Below are 17031 nucleotides of genomic sequence, written 5' to 3' on the forward strand. Positions count from 1 at the left end.
TTTCTGCTCACCATATCCCAGGGTGCTGAGAACAGATACTTGCCAGGGAAAATAGCCACATAGACATCTGTTACTCTAGAGCTGCCATAATATTTGGTGATGAATCTTCTAACTTTTCAAAATATGTGTCCTAAGCTCAGATACCTGAGTTCTGGCCAAGCTAATAAGAGACAAAATCTGTTAGGTTCAATCTTCATCTTAGAGATCCTGACCAAAGTTTGAAACCAAGTTAACTAACATGCCAAGACCTAAAACCAGTTTCCAGACTACTGCCCCAAAAGACCTAAGGCTAGCACCAGTTTTGAGGTTAATCCCCAACAAACCTGTGTCTAGTACCAATTTCCAGGTTATTCTGCAGCTAATCTTCACCCTCAGTTTACAAACCAGCCCCTTATACTTCACTCCTAACAACCAACCATCAGAAAAAAAGCAGAAGTTTTTTTTTGTTATACCTCCAGCATGAGCATATTTTGTTAAAAGCCCTCATGGCCCCCCAACAGATGTGTATCAGGCTAGATACACCCTTTTTGCCTCTAAAAATGATTGACTAAAACAAGGCTCAGGATTCTACCTCCCTGCTGTGACAAGGTTGGCAGGGAGTGCTAGCTCGAGCTTCAATAAAGAGACCCTAATGTGATTGCACAAGAATCAGCTCCTTGGTGGTCTTTTGGGGGTTCATGAACATTTATTGGCACAATGCTAATACATTAATGGCAAATAGACTCCTTTTCAAATGATCCCTTTGCGACAGTTTGCGTAGAGAGAGCAGAGCAGGTTTCTGCTCTCCACTAGACTACAGAATTTGAACAATCTTACAGGCTATTCTGTCTCCTGTTAGGAGACATTGCTTTGTTTTTTTACCTGACTGATATCACTTGCTTTCCTCTTGGTTTGGGCCCTGGGGTGGGGGACTATAGAGCAGAATGTCAACCCGGGTGTGCATGTTCTCTAGAATAGGACTGCTAAGGAGCCCAAGCCCTCTGTTAGCGGGGAGCACTCTGAGATGAGTGCTACAAGATCTATATGAGTGAGTGGAGACCAAATCCCCCTCGGAGTGTGCTAGATGGGGCTTGTCCCAATTGTCAGACTGAATTCTTCCCCTCTGCTGTTTGGATCAGAAAAAGTGCATGAAGGAAAAGCTCACTCCACCTCTTTCCTGTACCATTGGATCCTGAATTATGTTTCTGTGTCCCATATATATTCTTAGACTAAAAATATCTTCTTAGCAGTTACTAATATGCAGCTCCTTCTCATACTAAGTATAGACATGTGTGGGAGGAGGGAGCCTGGTGACGAGCTCATTTTACTCTTAGTGTTTCCTCCTTAACCAACTGCAATACCAGATAAGCTCAGAAAGGAAGCTAGGATGCCTCTGAGAGAAAGTATTTTCTGCAGTTTGCTGCATCTCACCAAACTGGAAAAGAAAAGGGTGTGTGTTTTCTAGAATCCAAGCATCACAATCCTAAGATTCCTAGTTTGCAGGTTTCTAGTCTCGCATTTCAAATGTAGCACTGGAAATCTCAGGTTATCCAGATGTCTGACCATACTCTAGAGTTCCTGACTGTCCAATTCTGGGGTTGGAACCTGGGAAGTAGTGTTTCCAGAAAGTACCCAACTGGTACTGACACATGAGCTTCACATGAGCATTGCTGATTTTGTGAAAAGTAAGTTTTGGAGTATTGACCTTGTCACAGTTTTGTCGTAAGCATAGTACTCTGATCTGGGGGGAACCAGAGAGGTGGCTCAGTAGCTTACAACACTTACTGCTCTCGCTCGAGGACCCTGAATTAGTTCCCAGGATTTACTCAAACCTGCCTATAACTAAGTTCCAAGGAATCTATACCCTTCTATCCACTATGGACACCTGATGGCATGTGATACACACTAACTTATGCAGTCAAACATACAAACACATAAATTAAAATGAATACATTTTAAAGAAACTTCTGTCCTAACAATAAAAGCAACAAAAACAAAATAAAACAAAATCACCTTTAAAATTGGGTTCTTCTTCAGACAAAGCCTCAATCAACATATCAAATCAGAACCTGCCTCCTCACCTTTCCCCACTGCTCGAAATCAACATTCTCTTCTGTACACTTGGCTGTCTCTGCTCAGGCTCAGGCCTCTGTCCTTCCATGGACAGTCTGTCAGTTTCCCCTTGACACATTGCCACAGTGGTAGAAAATTCACAGAGTGATGCCTCCTTTGGAGTGAAAAGCACCTTCATATTTAGTCCCTTAAGAGCAATGCTGCCTTTTCCAAGCAGGCTGCTGCAGGCAGGAAGCTCATCTTTGCATTTATCCTCATCTTCCCCCTCTGGACCACTTTCATCCATGCTTGACTTCCCACATGGGAAAGCTGAGGCCATGGACTTATTTATCTAGATCTCTTTGATTTTTTTTAACTTTCTTTTGGCTTCAGTGACTTGGTTTCACCACTCAGACACTAGTTCAGGGAAAGGGTGTCAGGAGCCATCATTGGACAAGCTAATAACTAGCAGTCGATCTTCCTGAAATGACGTTGCTTTAGAATAATATCTATGAGGATGCTCCAACAGACAAGGCCTGGGAGTTTAGCAGAATTCCCCTTCATTGTCTGATTGGCTAAGAAGGATGACAAATAGCCAACCACTGGGCAAAATGTGGAGGGTAGTTTTTGGGGCAAGACAGGTAGAGAAGGGGAGGAAGAGGAGTTGTAGGAGATGGGTAAGTGTGAAGGACAGAAGGAGAGGAAGGAAGATGGAGCAGAAGCACATGGACTGGAGAAACTGCAGGTAGCAGGGATTTCATAGTTGGGTAAGAAAGTGCTGTAGAGGCATGTCTGCCTAATATAGGCATGCAGTTTATAAATATATAACTGAGTTATGTTTTCTTTACATAGGCTTATTGTGGTTAGAGATTTACCACAACAAAATGGCACCCCAACACATGGGTTAGAACTCAACTAACCTGAGATAAAAGATCACTGTCCCTCCACTCACCCCCAATACATGTGTGGGGTAGCAATTTAAGCTGTAGCAGTGTATGCATTTAAAGATGACTGGCTCTGTGAGGCCTACAGAGAGAACTGCAGAGAGGCTACCTCCTCTAGCCCCAGGTAGACAGCTTCAGACAGGGGCAGAACTCCAGCCTAGAGCTTAACTTGGGCAGACACAGGAAACTGACAGTGCATCTATACCTGAGAGAGCCTTTCTGTGATTGCTTCCCTGAATCCCCCTAGAAGACAGGCACAAGAGACGGACAGATAGACTCTGAATCAAGTATCAGAGAGTAACAAAGGTACAAAGGGCTCCAGATCAGGTAATAAGCATCGTACATTGATACTTAAAGATGAGAAACACAATAAATACCTTTTGTGTTTTAAGGGTCGATATTCTGAATAGTTCCACAGGATGGATTTAAGGGAAATAGAGTCCTTGTCATTTACTGGTATTGAAATATTTATTCTCTTGATCTACTATGTCTTCTCAAAAGACAGGGTTCTAGATAAAAAATTCCTTCCATTAGAAAAGAGGTTACAGGTAACACTATAACTAAAGGTTCAGGATTTTATAGATAAAGATAAGCAAAAGAAAGAGGAAAATAAAGGTTGGAGACAGGACCTGGAAGAGATGCTAGAAAGAAGGATTCTATGATTCACGATCAGATTGAACAGCAAGGAGATAGAGATAAAATTTGGAAGCAAAGTCTAATTTACTAAAGCTAGGATATCAAAATAAGGCAGACAGTGCAACATCAGAATTACAACATAAAGAGAAGTTAAGATTATGGAAGCTGGGTCTAGAATAGAAGATACAGGAAATTCTAGAGCAACATGAAGAACAGAACAAAAAATTTGGGTCCTGGCAACGTGGCCTAGAGGAAACACTAGAATTGAAGACACAGGAAATTGTAGACCAGAATAAAAGACAGAAAGATGAAAATGAAGATGGGAGGCAGGATCTGAAGAAGATACTAGAACAGATCATATTGAGCAGACAGAGCAGCAGAGGGAAAATTATGAGGATTGGAAACAAGACTTGGAGAATAACCTTTTAAAATTAATCAACCAAAATAAAATGGATAGCAGAAAATCAGAGTTGCAATATAAAGAAACAATTAAAATATGGAGGCAGAGCCTTGAGCAGAGAATACAGGAACTCAAGGAACAGGAGGGGCAACAAAAGGAGAAATATGAAGCATGGACACAGACCTTAAGGGAAGAATTTAAAATCCAAAGAAAATATTCATGTAGAAACATAAGATAAAATTAGAGAAAACCAACAAAAGGTTATTAGAAAACAAACTTTAATCTATCCAGTTAGTATACAACAAAGACCTCCAGATGATGGTCTTCCATAGGGTTATCAGGAATTTGAATGGCAACTCATGGATATGTTCAAACTGACGAAATTTAAGAAAAGTGTCACTAATTTTGAAATTCCCTCACCATTTTTAAAACAAATCCTGACTTCTTGGGCTATTAAAAATAGAATAATACCCCAAGACTGGAAGGATATGGCAAAAGCAATACTAGAACCTGTGTCACATTTACAATGCTTCTCATGGTAGAAGAGAGAAGGGGGATTTAGTAATATTAGAGAAATTGAAAAATAGGGATAGATTATCAAGTTTACTCTTGAACAAAACATTGCATGGCTGTATCTTAGCACTAGTACAATCCTTTATAACTAAAAGTTATAAAGTTATAATTTCTGACATTGGTGCAGAAATTATTTTTGATTTATTGTGATACAGACTAGAGATTTTCATTGATATGATTTTCTTCTATTGATACAAAGAGTTAAGAATATAAAGCTTAGGCCCAGTTGTTCTATATCTACCATTACAAATGGTTTTTAAATGTTTAAGCAAGACAAGTTAAGGGCCAGATTCCAAACTCAGCGTTCTGAGTTAATTAAAAGGGTATTTTCAAGACATTTCAATTAGAGAGGGCTGAGAGCAGTTAAGGCTTTTAACAGTTCAGATATACTTTGAGTAGATAGATCATTTTCAAAAACACTAGAGATCCAAAGAATGCAATAATATTATCTGATCATTTGATGCTGAGACACATCTGCTCCTGTCAGTACTCCCTTTCTTCAGTTCAAAGAAGACACTGAGCATCTTCACCTCTAAGCGAGGTTGTTTATCATGGAAAGGTAGCCACTAGGCAGAAATTGCCTATTTCTTCTACAGACCTATCCTGTCTGTGAGAGGATACAAGATACAGGGTAGTTGACAGTTTAGTTCTGCCAAGACAAAATAAGCTAGTCCATCATAATTCCTGTTTCACAAAGTCTTTCCATTGATCCTAGGCCAGAAGGCTACATACTGATGCTCCAATGTGTTGTGGACTGAGGGACTGTCCAGGTCTACACATTGGTTAAGTTTTAGAAGCTATGTTTTTTGTTCTTTGTATTTTCGGATAATATTTAAGTCATTTTTGGATTTCTGATAGGGATGAAGATTGGGTGTAGTTTCATAGTCAACAGAAGCTGTTGAGAATTGAGCAAGATGACACAGATTTAAGAGGATGGTTTTTCAAATGGTATACAATCTGAAACCAGGACATAATTGAGGTGTAGATTTAAGCCTTTTAAAGTTATATGATGACTGTGCTTTGTCTAATTGAAAAATTATTGGGCTAGATGTCATTTATACCTCATATTGTGTGATTTACTTGTCATACTTTTTTTTGCAATTATATCTGGGAGGAGAGGGTTTTTTTGTTTGTTTGTTTGTTTGTTTGTTTGATTGACTGATTGATTTGTTTTTCTAGTGGACAGAAAAGGTGAGATGTAGTAAAAGTTCCCTTAATTGTCTGATTGGCTAAAAGATGACAAATAGCCAATCTCTGGGCAATAATGAGGAGGTGGGTTTTCCCAACAAGTCAAAAAGAGGAGGGGAAGAAGAGGAGTTGCAGGAGATGGTGAGCAGAGGAGGACAGAGGCAGAGTTGTTGGAAGAAAGATGGAGTAGAGGTGCATAGCCTAGAGAAACTGCAAATAGTAGGAATTTCATAGCTGAGGAAGAAAGTACTATAGAGGCATATCTGTGCAATGAAGGCCTGCAGTTTATAAATATACAACTGAGTTACTTTCTCTTTGCATGGGCTTACTGGGGTTGGAGATTTACCGCAACACAGGAGAAATCATTTTAGGAAAGATTCCTGCTATTAACAAGCTTTTCCTGCTATTATCAAACTTATATGTCAATCACTAGGTATTAGCCTACCCTTTTGAGCAGATCTCTGCAGATCTACAAATATGTTCTGTTTTCTAGTGATGCTATATAGACAAATAGATGACTTCTCAATTCTTAATGGTGATCCTATAAGAATTCCTAAAATTATATCAGTGTTTATTAATCTCTTTTACAGTGAGACTGCTATTAGATCCTTTTCTGATAGTCCAAAGTTCAATGAAAACTCTGTCAGTCTCTAACGTGTTACTAGTTAATTGCTTCTTAGATAGTAAATGCTTTCTACTACTCAGAGCACATTCCAAGAGGTTGTAAAACAATTAACCAAAGGTCATGAATAGGGAGCTATCAATTTATTATAGGTACTAGGTCAGAAGATAAAATATTGACTGGGTTTATCTATACAAGACTCTGCTAATAGCTTAGCTATGTTTTTAACTCTCAGTGAACCTGTGGAGCTGTGACAGGTGATGAATGTTTAGCCAGACAAATACTCATAATGGATATGCATGTAAGCATGCACTGTTGCAAAGTTCTTACTTGCTTTATGATTTCAATTTGTATAAACTTGTGATGAACTTTTTACCACATGATCTTGTATTCTGAAAGATGTGTAAGTGCTGAGGACAAAGAGGAAAGCCTGAACTGAGCTGAGGAGAACATTTTAGACAGAACACATTTTAGAGAGATCTGAACAGAATCTTTTCGAACAGAACTGAGGATAAGTTTTTTAGCCAGGACACCATAGAACTTTTTAAAGAGAAGTGAACTCAAGAAGAACTTCGAAAGAAAGGCATAATGTTGAGAGAAAAAGCATTGAGAGTAGGAACATTGTTGTGACTTCAGAGGAGGAGGAGAGAGCAAGATTAGGAGAATGCAGAGTGGACTAACTTAGAAAATATAAGTAACAGAAAAAGCTAATAGAGCAATGTGGAAATGCAGAGGGAAAAGGGGAAAAAGAAGAAGCTGCAGGGAGCAGAAGGAGCAGGCAGGCTTCTCCTTACCATGGGACAGAACAGGTCTTTTATTAATAACAAAGCAGCCTTAGTCTTATTAAAGAAACAAAGCTTTCTATTTACAAACTTGGTTTAATTGGTTTAGCATTGAAAGGGTAGTAGCCTTTTCTTTCTCTATGCAGTAAAGTTTGGAGGCTCAGTTTTCATCCAGAATGAGCGAATTCTTTTTACACTGGTGCTTAGTTTTTTGCTCCATATTCATATGTCAGTATGGAGGGGTATGTGTGTAAGTATGTAATTGTGAGAATGTACTCATATGTGTGTATAAGTATGTAATTTTGAGAATGAATGCAAGCTAAGCCTAACTGGATTGAATGGAAATTTATAAATGTTCATGCATGAATCTATATATTAATTTATGTGAGTATATGCATATTTGCTTATGTAAAAGTTTTTCCTTCTGTGAGCATTATTCTCTTCTCCTGATTCAATAGAAGTTTATTGCTCCAAACTTCCCCCTAGCCCAACAAATGAAAGGCACCTGGACAAAAGGGAAAAGGCTCTAGTAATTAATCCTTTACTTAATCTCCTGCTGTTTTAATGTCAGAGACTGCAGTTTCTGGCCTCGGAGAAACACAGAAGGCAGGTCAGCTACAGTAGCAAAGTGACTTAGACTTAGATAATGAAATTATTTCTTATTATACGGCAACCCTAAATATCTCGTAAGACAAAGTCTTACCCCCATATCTCCTAAGGCAAAAGTCTTACCCTCCACTAACACTCTTCCTCATCCTCTAAGTCAAGAAATACCAACAAGAAAGAAGACTCAACCATGGCTGGCATCCAGCAAAAAAGGAAGCTCTGCTTTTTCTTAAGTATCCAGCGAGCTGGCCTTTGCATTGATGGTCCTTGGGTTGTCCACCAAGGTTCTTTAGAAGCTCCATGTGAGATCTAGGGCTCAGGACTTTTCTAGACTTACTGAATCTACATTCCCATACCCCCTTACAAGGCTATTTTTTTTATGCTATTGCTGCTGTTTGTCTCTTATCCAAAGTCTTCCCCGCTGATCAGACAGTGGAAAGCTATCAATATCAGAACCATGAACAGAATGTTTTCATTAGGAGGAAGCATGCCCAGGAACCAGTCAATAAAGACTCTAAGTTTAAAGTGTCAACCCATACAGAAATAAGGTTGAAAAAGAGAATAAGAGAAAGCCTTTACCTCATGTTGCTGGGAGTCAGAAGTTGCTCCAAAGCACTTTAACTCAGGCCAAGAAACTCTTCCAAACTCGATCAAAGGTGTTCTAGGAGTTCTCTGGATAAGCAAGGTATTTATATATGGAAGGATTACCAGACAATTTGCCACACCCTCAATTCTTGAGTGAAACTGGCCAAGGTTCCAACTTAGAGAAAATGAAACCTATCGAGGGCTGTCTCTGCTTGGATCATAAAGAGGTGTGGTGGGTTGGTTGGTCCGGTGCTGTTTGTATTGTGGTGTTAATTCTGCCTCCTCGAGAGGTGTTGCCCCTCTACCTCAGGAGTAGTCCATCATGTACTCAGGTGATGTCATATGTATTTGAAAGAAACTTCTGACCAATAAAACAACAAAAAAAGACCACCTTTAAAATTAGTTTCTTCCACTTTTTACCAAAGTTCAATCAATTTATTAAATCAAAACCTGCCTCCTCTCCTTTCCCCACTGCTCTGAAATCAACGTTCTTTTCTGTCCACTTCCTAGGCTCTGCTCTGGTTCAGTTCTCTGTCCTTCAAAGGGAAGTCTGTAAGCTTCCATTTGGGACATTGTCATTTTAAGTGGCCCATAATGGCTAGAACTGGTGATTAGGCAGAGGATGGGAAAGGTGAGACTGGAGGTTTGAGAGTGGGGAACAGGGAGAAAAGGTGGAGAGAACATGAGGGGAAGGAGAGAGAACAGTAGAAGAGGAGAAGCCAAGCTGGACCAGAACCACATGGCCAGGAGAAACCACAAGTGACAAGGTGTCTTATAGCTGGGGAGTAAGTGAGTGATAGATGTGCCCAATCTAAACATATTGCTAATAATTAAGATAACTGTATTGTATGTTTTTATATGGGCTGATTAGGGTTAGAAATTTGAGGAACAAAGACATGCTTGATTTAGAAAGCTAATGAGATTTTTTGTGAGCAGCAATGTTAGTTCTGGGTCTCATGAAGCCTTTGGGTTAGGGCATGACAGAGGTTTGACATCTAGTGTTGGAAGAGAAAGAGTAGAGACAGAAATGTATATTTTCATCAACACACAAGAATATTCTGTTATGATCACATACACCAAAAAGTCATTCCAGGGTCCATGGTAATGTATAACAGAATGCTGGAGAAAGGATTTGTGGCAGAATGATATTGTAGGTGCTTGGATTTACAGTATTTTGTTGTTGTTTGTTTGTTTGTTTTTGTTTTTGAGCTGCTGGTCTGAAAATAATAAAGGCCACATAAATTATAACCTCCTGTGAATTTCCTACCATTGTTTTGGATTTCCTATCTTGGTCCACTGAGACTACAACCCTGACCTTATCAGTGGTCCAAACAACTTTATTTGAATTGGCCAGTAGAACATGTGCTTAGTAATTAGACGGTGATAGGCAAATGGGGCCTAGAGCACCCAGTGAAGTGTGGATTGAATTCTGTATCTATACACCCCTTCTGACTTGTCCTCATCGTTTTTAAGCTGTTTCCTTGGATCCCCTTCTACAAACTCACAACAATCCCACAGAATGTCCATCAAAACAAACTCAATGTGTAATCAAAATTTTCGGAGACCAAGGCTAGTGTAATCCTCCATCAGACTAGCAGAGGAAGCAGAAACTTTGAAAAGGTATGGTTCTGAGGCTTCCTAGTCAGGTATTCCTGAGTCACGTTCTTAGTTTCTCTATCTTGCTGTTCTAGCCAACTGTGAAGCCAGATAAGCAAAGGGGCAAGGACTGACAGCAGTTTCCAGCTGTGCATTTCAACTTAAAATTATAAACTTCCCTCCAGTCTGTGGTAAAAACATGCACTCAGAGGTTTCTTTGACATGAGCCTTTAACTAGACTCTGTTTCCCATAAGTAAGTCTTTGTCTTGAACCTGAGTTGTGTCAACTGAAGACATCTTCCCTGAGACCATTCTCTCTTCTCCCCAGCTCACACATAATGAGAGATATTAATGTGGTTTACTCTCCTTTTCCTTAATACACCTCTGATTGCACTGAGGAGAGCCAAAGGGCCACCTGGAGACATTGTTACCCAGGGTCTTTGCTGAACTTTGCTGCAAAGTTGATATGTGATCTTGGCTTCTTTGGTTGACATTTCTAAGCCAGATTTACATACAGGTTAACCAGGGTAGTAATAGCACTTTCCTTATGGAGTTGTGTTGAGATTCCTGTACAGATGCTAATGTTATGTTCTGAGCTTTATTTTTTTTAATTTTTTTATTGGATGTTTTATTTACATTTCATATGTTGTCTCCTTACCCCATCCCCCACCCACCCAGGAACCCCCATTCCCCTCACCCCTCCTCCTTCTTCTCTGTGGATGTAACCTCTATCTACCCCCCCACTCCCACCTCCCCACCCTCAAAGTTCTCACCCCCTGGGGCGTCCAGCCTTCATGAGGTCAAGGTTCTCTTCTTCCACCTATGCCCAGCAGGGCCCTCCATTCTGAGCTTTATTAAAGACAATGTAGATATTTCCATTTTCAGTCTAAGGTTAAACGATAGAGACATGACCAAACACAGTATCTAAAACACCTCTTCAGAACTGTTACTCAGTAACATACATGCAGAATTGGGTCAGAGGAAACATTTAAAAGGAGGACCTCTCTCTCCCAGCTGCCTTCCTCCAAGTCTGTATTTAAAAGGAACTGTTTAAGAAGTCAAAATAAGCTTTAAGTTGAAGATATCTAGTCAAAAACACTGACCCATAGTTATTACTGCTACAGTGAATAGTATGCCCTCTTTTCTCCTATGTGCAAAAGTACACACACACACACACACACACACACACACACACACACAGCAGAGTGAAATCAACAGAGAGGGAGAAAGAGAAAGTCAATTATCTGTCAGTTAATTAATCCACCAACCATTCCGTCAATCAGAACGTCCTATATACTTCAAAGAGGAAACGACTAGGTCAGTGCACCATTTCTCTGACTTGTCCACTTCTGTTACTCAGAGCTTTTCTGTCCTGCTAAAGCAACATCTCTAATATCACGACACTTATGCTGCACAAATGTCCAGCCCACAGTTTTCTTTTCTTTTTTTTTTTGAAGTGATTTTACCTTTATTTCTTATTTCCTTCACTTTAAGCCAATCATTAAATTTCACAGTAATTTCTGGGCGGAGCAGAAGGAAGGCATCATTCAGAATGATGGAGGCCGGCCCGGTTGGCCTCACTGGGGAAGCTGGAGGAGCACGGACTGGCCCGCCGGCAGGTAGGTGATGTTCCGAGAGTGGGAGAACTGGTAGGCAATGTCCTAGGCAGCTTCCAGCTTCCGCAGCTCGATCAGGCCGTCCCCGGAAGTGGCCAGCAAGTTGGTGATCAGCTCAGCTGCCTTGGAGTCACCCTCAGCAGAGATGATGGCTGCCTTCTGCTGCTGCTCAGCCTTTTCCACCATGAATCTGGCTCTCTCTGCTTCCTGCTGAGCCACCTGCTTGGCTTCTACTGCCTCTTTGAACTCCTTCCCGAAGGTCAGATGTGTCAGGGACACACCATCCAGGATGAACCCAAATGTTGCTGCTCGCTCTGTGAGGTCATTGCTCACCTGCCTGGAGACCAGCTCTCGCTGGGTAATCAATTCTCCAGCGTCGAACCGAGCCACCACAGACCTGAGGATCTCTGTGGTGATAAACAGCAGCACCAGCTCATCATAGTCCTCACCGATGCTGGTGTAGATATGAGGGAGCTGGCTGGCCACCGGCCGGAAGAGGATGCACAGTGTGATGTTGATGTTCTGCAGGTCTTTGCTACCAGTGATGACCGGGACATTCCGTGTTCGAGAGCGGCAGTCAAGGATAATTGGTTTCTGTACCCAAGGGATGAGAAACTGAGTCCTTTCCCCTACCACAATGTCCTGTATGCCACGGAATCGGTCAAAGATGACAGCTCTGTGTCCAGCATCCACATTATATAGAGCAGAGTTCACCACGCCTCCTGCAACTGCTAACACGAGGCTGAACTTTCTGATGGACTCAAACACTTTGGCAGCCATGACTCCTTCTGTTGCTTCCACTCACACCTGCTTTCACTCTGACCTCCACATGAATTCCCCCCAGCCCACAGTTTTCTATTAATGAGAGCAAAGAAGGAAAAGGATCCAGGCCCATCTCCTTGGGCTTGGATTTTAGCATTTCACACTGGACCAAAATCAGACATTGAGTTCTGAACCCCAGAATGAAATGAGATCTGTGCAAATTTTATCCTTTTAGTGGCTTTGCTAACTGAAGCTTTCCAAAGCATAGGCAAAAACAAATGTGGTGGGTATAGCAGGTGTGTCCTTACCTCTTAAACCATTAACAATAGCAAGTTGCTAAGTAAAATAATGAAACATAATTCCATATCTGACTAAGTCGATGCCATGTTTATCAAACAAGCAATGAAAGCTGTGCTTTGAGCAAATCATTAAGTAAATCAGCAAATCCTTATCTAAGAATTGGTCTTCACTACCTTCTTCTACTTCTACACTACTTCATCGTTCAAAGCAGAATTCTTTGACTTAATCACGTGTCTGTTGTCCCACCCAGGAAGTAGTTATGCACATATTACCAGTTCCATTCCATAACTGGGTGTAAAGTAAATAGTTATCACAGACCTCTAGGAGCTAAACAGCACATCGAATCCCCCTGGTGCTTTGCTGGTTGAATTCAGTGTAGCATAGAATGAAAACATTGGCTCAATTATTCTCTGGGAAAACTCCACAGCCAGTAACATGAAGACAGAGAATTATAACCAGGATATGATTGAAACTCTCTTCCACAAGGGAACTCAGAGAGGAAAACTACTATTGTTTCTTTCAAGATACTTTAGAATAGTTTCTTTCATGGGGCCCCAGCAACCTCTGACACAATACCCTAGAGACTTTGTGGAAAACGTTCTTTTCCTCCCAGAGGGACTGTCAGGCTCCAAGAAATGTCTCCCCACCCTTTGACACCACAGGCTCAGAGTCTAGAGCTTACACAAAGCTGTGGCCAGGACATAGAAGATCTCAGAAGTAAGTTTCATTTCCCTCTTCTGGTTGATTGTAAGTTTCAGTTTCTAGTTTCCTCTTCCCTTTCACAAACGTGACTCCTCAGTATAGCATCAGCTGATGCATCTCTCCCCGCACTGACCCTTATGTAATCCTCTGAGTGTCCACCTACAGTGGACTGAGATTTCTGAACTGCTCAGCCCACACCCAGCTTGTCACTGCAGCACAGAAACAGATCGCCATCATGAGGTCAGTGCAATCTCTGGTTCTCCACCTTAAAGGATAAACTGAGCTGCTCACTGCACAGAGGTGTCTGAAGTTGTCTGGTTGCCTGTAGATTCAACACAGCTGAATTAGCATGACTTTTATTGAGTGGACCTTTGATTATTATTTGTCTGTGTGCATGTGCAGATTCCTGGAGTTTCTAAAACTTTTCACTGGATGGCCCTGGAGAAGATTTAAAGACACAATTAGATCCACTCAAGTACAAAGTTTGACTCAAGTCTAGTACTAGAGGAATAACACTTTCTGGACTTTTCTGTTGTTTTAGTCAAAGTGATCAAGGAACTAACTGGAAGCTAGTGTGTGTGTGTGTGTGTGTGTGTGTGTGTGTATGTGTGTGTGTCTGTGTGTTCATGTCTGTGTGTTTCAGTCTGTGTATGTCTGTGTGAATATATCTGTCTGTGTCTGTCTCTGTATGTGTGTTTCTGTGTATGTGTGTCTTTGTGTTTGTGTGTGTGTGTGTTTATGTGCTATTTATGTCTGTGTGTGTTTGAATATGTGTCTCTGTTTATATGTATGTTTATGGGTGTCTCTCTAGGTGTGTTTGTGTGTGTGTCTTTTTTTTATGTGATGTGTGTGTATATGTGTATCTCTATGTTTGTGTCTGTGTGTTTGTGTGTATGTCTCTGTATGTGGTGTGTATGTTTTTTGCAGTGTGTGTGTATCTGTGTAAGTGTATCTGTCTCTGTGTGTCTCTGTATGTGTTTCTCTCTGTGTATGTGTGTCTGCATGTTTGTGTGTGTTGTATGTGGTGTTTGTGTTTCTGTGTATTTGTGTGTCTCTGTCTGTGTGTGCTTTTCCATAGGAACCATTCCTACACTAGCAGGTAGTGTGAGACTTGGAATCCATACTGCCAGCTCACTTCATGTTGCTGAAATGATTGATTGCTTCATGTTTGAGGTACAAGAAACAATTCTTACAGATGAGCAGGGGCTTTATTCTCTTGGATTTTCATTTTGATTTCTCATATGCAACATAATCTCAAAGTTTAAAATTTATTTTTTGTAGTGTTTAAGGCTGCAAGACAAGCAGAAAACTATACTCTCTCAAAATACAAAGTCTGCCTAATTTGTAGCCATGGAAGCAGAAAAATGGTTACCTAGAGATGGTAAGGATAGAGGATGAAGACGCACGCGGGGAACTTAGGGATGTCAGAAATAACCTATAAGGCATGTACATGGGCTCATGGACATAAACAATTGTTGAGACTCAGGGTACATACATCTATAAAATAAGTGCATTTGATTGTAAGTAAAGAGTAATCATCATATTTGTGATTTTTTTTTTAACTGAAACTATACCTGCCATTGGATTAGCCTGTGAGAGAACTAAGAGGAAGGGCAAAATACCTGACAAATACCTATAAGGGAATGATAGAAACACTGATGGTAGAGGCAAGGCAGATATTATTAGCTACTGTGAAAGCTAAGAAAAAAAAAGCCCGTCTTCTCTGTTGTTAGCTCCAAGGGTTACAAATGTGGCCTGGGTTGGAATCCTAAGGAATGGAAGCCATGCACTTCCAACTACATTAACTTATGCCTTCCTATAGAATGGGCCTCTGAGAAGATCAGTATTCGTTCTGAGTGTGGTCGACAAGAAAGCTGACCTGCCCAGAACTTTAATGGCTAACCTGAACAAAAGGCTTTGCTGTGTTTTCTGTTTGGCTGTATCTAGAGGCACCAATCTAAGCAGGTCTGAGCAGGACCCTCTAGATTATGCTGGCCAGAAGTCTATACCACTGGATTCTGTGAGACCAATGGTAGCTTGATCTGTTCTTCTCTAGTAATGTTAGAAATTGAATTACGGGGTAAATAAAGAACCTGGGAAGGCACCTGGACCCTTCTGGGTATGAGCCTCCTGCAAAGACTCATGAAAAGCTCTTGTTCTGTGTACAGCTTTGTCCTTTATGGTTTTTCGGTGTCTAGACAGTAAATGTTCATAAGTCTAAATTTCCCATAACCCACCCAGCTTACAAATTTGTGTATTATGTCTGTCTCTCTGTTTTAATTACATTGCTTAGTATGCTGTGATAAGAGACCTGATGAAAGCAACTTAAGGAAAAAATGTTAATTTCTTTCAACACAGAGTTTGAAGGTACAGTCATGGCAGCAAAATCATGCTGGTTAAAACACATACTTCTCTCACTGTGTTTAGTGAAGAAGCAGAGAGAGGTGAATACTGGGGCCCAGCTTGCTTTATTTTTTCAATTTTATTAGTTTAAACTTGGATCCTGGCCCATGGTGGGATGCCACCCACACTTAGAGAAATGCATGCTGCACAGTTAAACATTTTCAGACATCTCCTGAGATATACCCAAAGGTGTGTTTCTATGATAATTATACATCCCATCAGATTGACAATGAAAATTAGCTGACACAGCAACTTTCTCCTTTATACTCAGTCTGAGTAATGACAGAATCAGGAAAGAGGTGGAGTCAGGGAAGGCCTTGAAGATGAACAGGTAATGCATCTTTCACAACAATCTGCTCCATGAGATCTGACGCCTAAAAGGAAGCACCTAGGGTTCTAGCTCCACTATAGTTGCTTACATTTAAAAAGATTAAATAAGAATTTGTGGGTTGTTGTTTTGTAGTTATCCTAATGTCATTCAGACTTCTCATCAAGTGTGTTCATGAATAATTGTGTGATCGAAAGCTTCAGTTCATGATTATGTTGCAGAGAACTTGACTTTCCTTTCTTTCTTTCTTTCTTTCTTTCCTTCTTTATTTCTTTCATTCATTCTTTCTTTCTTTTTTTGTCTCTTTCTTTCTTCCTTTCTTTCTTTTTTTTTTCTTTTTTGAGTCAAGGTATCATCATGTCATCTTGGCTGGCCTCACAGAGAGATTAGCCGACTTCTGCCCTAGGAGTGCTGGCATTGAGAACATGCATGACCATGTTCAGCTTTGAAACTTGCTTTATCAGAACTGGGAAGCAAGTCATCAGGGACCTTCTCCCCCTGACCTTCACCTGCTACCCTGTAACCTAGAACAGAGATAAAGAATTACAGCCTCTCAAATTATACTATGCTTCTGTCCTGTACAACAAGCAGCTTTTGTATGTGATTAAAGAGCAAAACAGCAGGGACTTTTAAACTCTCAAATGAATTGATCTAAGATAAGGGACATGGGGTTAGAACTATTTTAAAAGGACCACAGACTTTTCATATACATGTGGAAATGGGTGTATTACTTACTTGTAGATGAAGTAGTCACCAGCAAGTCTCCCGTTCCTTGATTGTAGACAAGGCTTCCTGCACTGGCTGTGTGAATCTGACCACAGGGACTACCAAAAAGGGGTGGCAGGTGGAAGTGAGGAAAGGCTGTAGACATAAAAAAAGCTTGAATGTTTAATGGGTATTTGAGGTCTGGGAAATTAACAAGTAGAAAGGATAGCCATTAAACAAACATATCCTTGA

General features: G+C 40.6%; 1 pseudogene; it reads right to left on the bottom strand.

Moving 5' to 3' along the window:
• Window positions 1-11488: 11488 nt before the first annotated feature.
• LOC114615659 lies at window positions 11489-12359 on the bottom strand (annotated as a pseudogene).
• Between the last annotated feature and the right edge of the window lie 4672 nt (window positions 12360-17031).

Source organism: Grammomys surdaster, unplaced genomic scaffold (assembly GCF_004785775.1).
Source record: "Grammomys surdaster isolate TR1022 unplaced genomic scaffold, NIH_TR_1.0 131585, whole genome shotgun sequence".
In the NCBI taxonomy this organism is placed as follows: Eukaryota; Metazoa; Chordata; class Mammalia; order Rodentia; family Muridae; genus Grammomys; species Grammomys surdaster.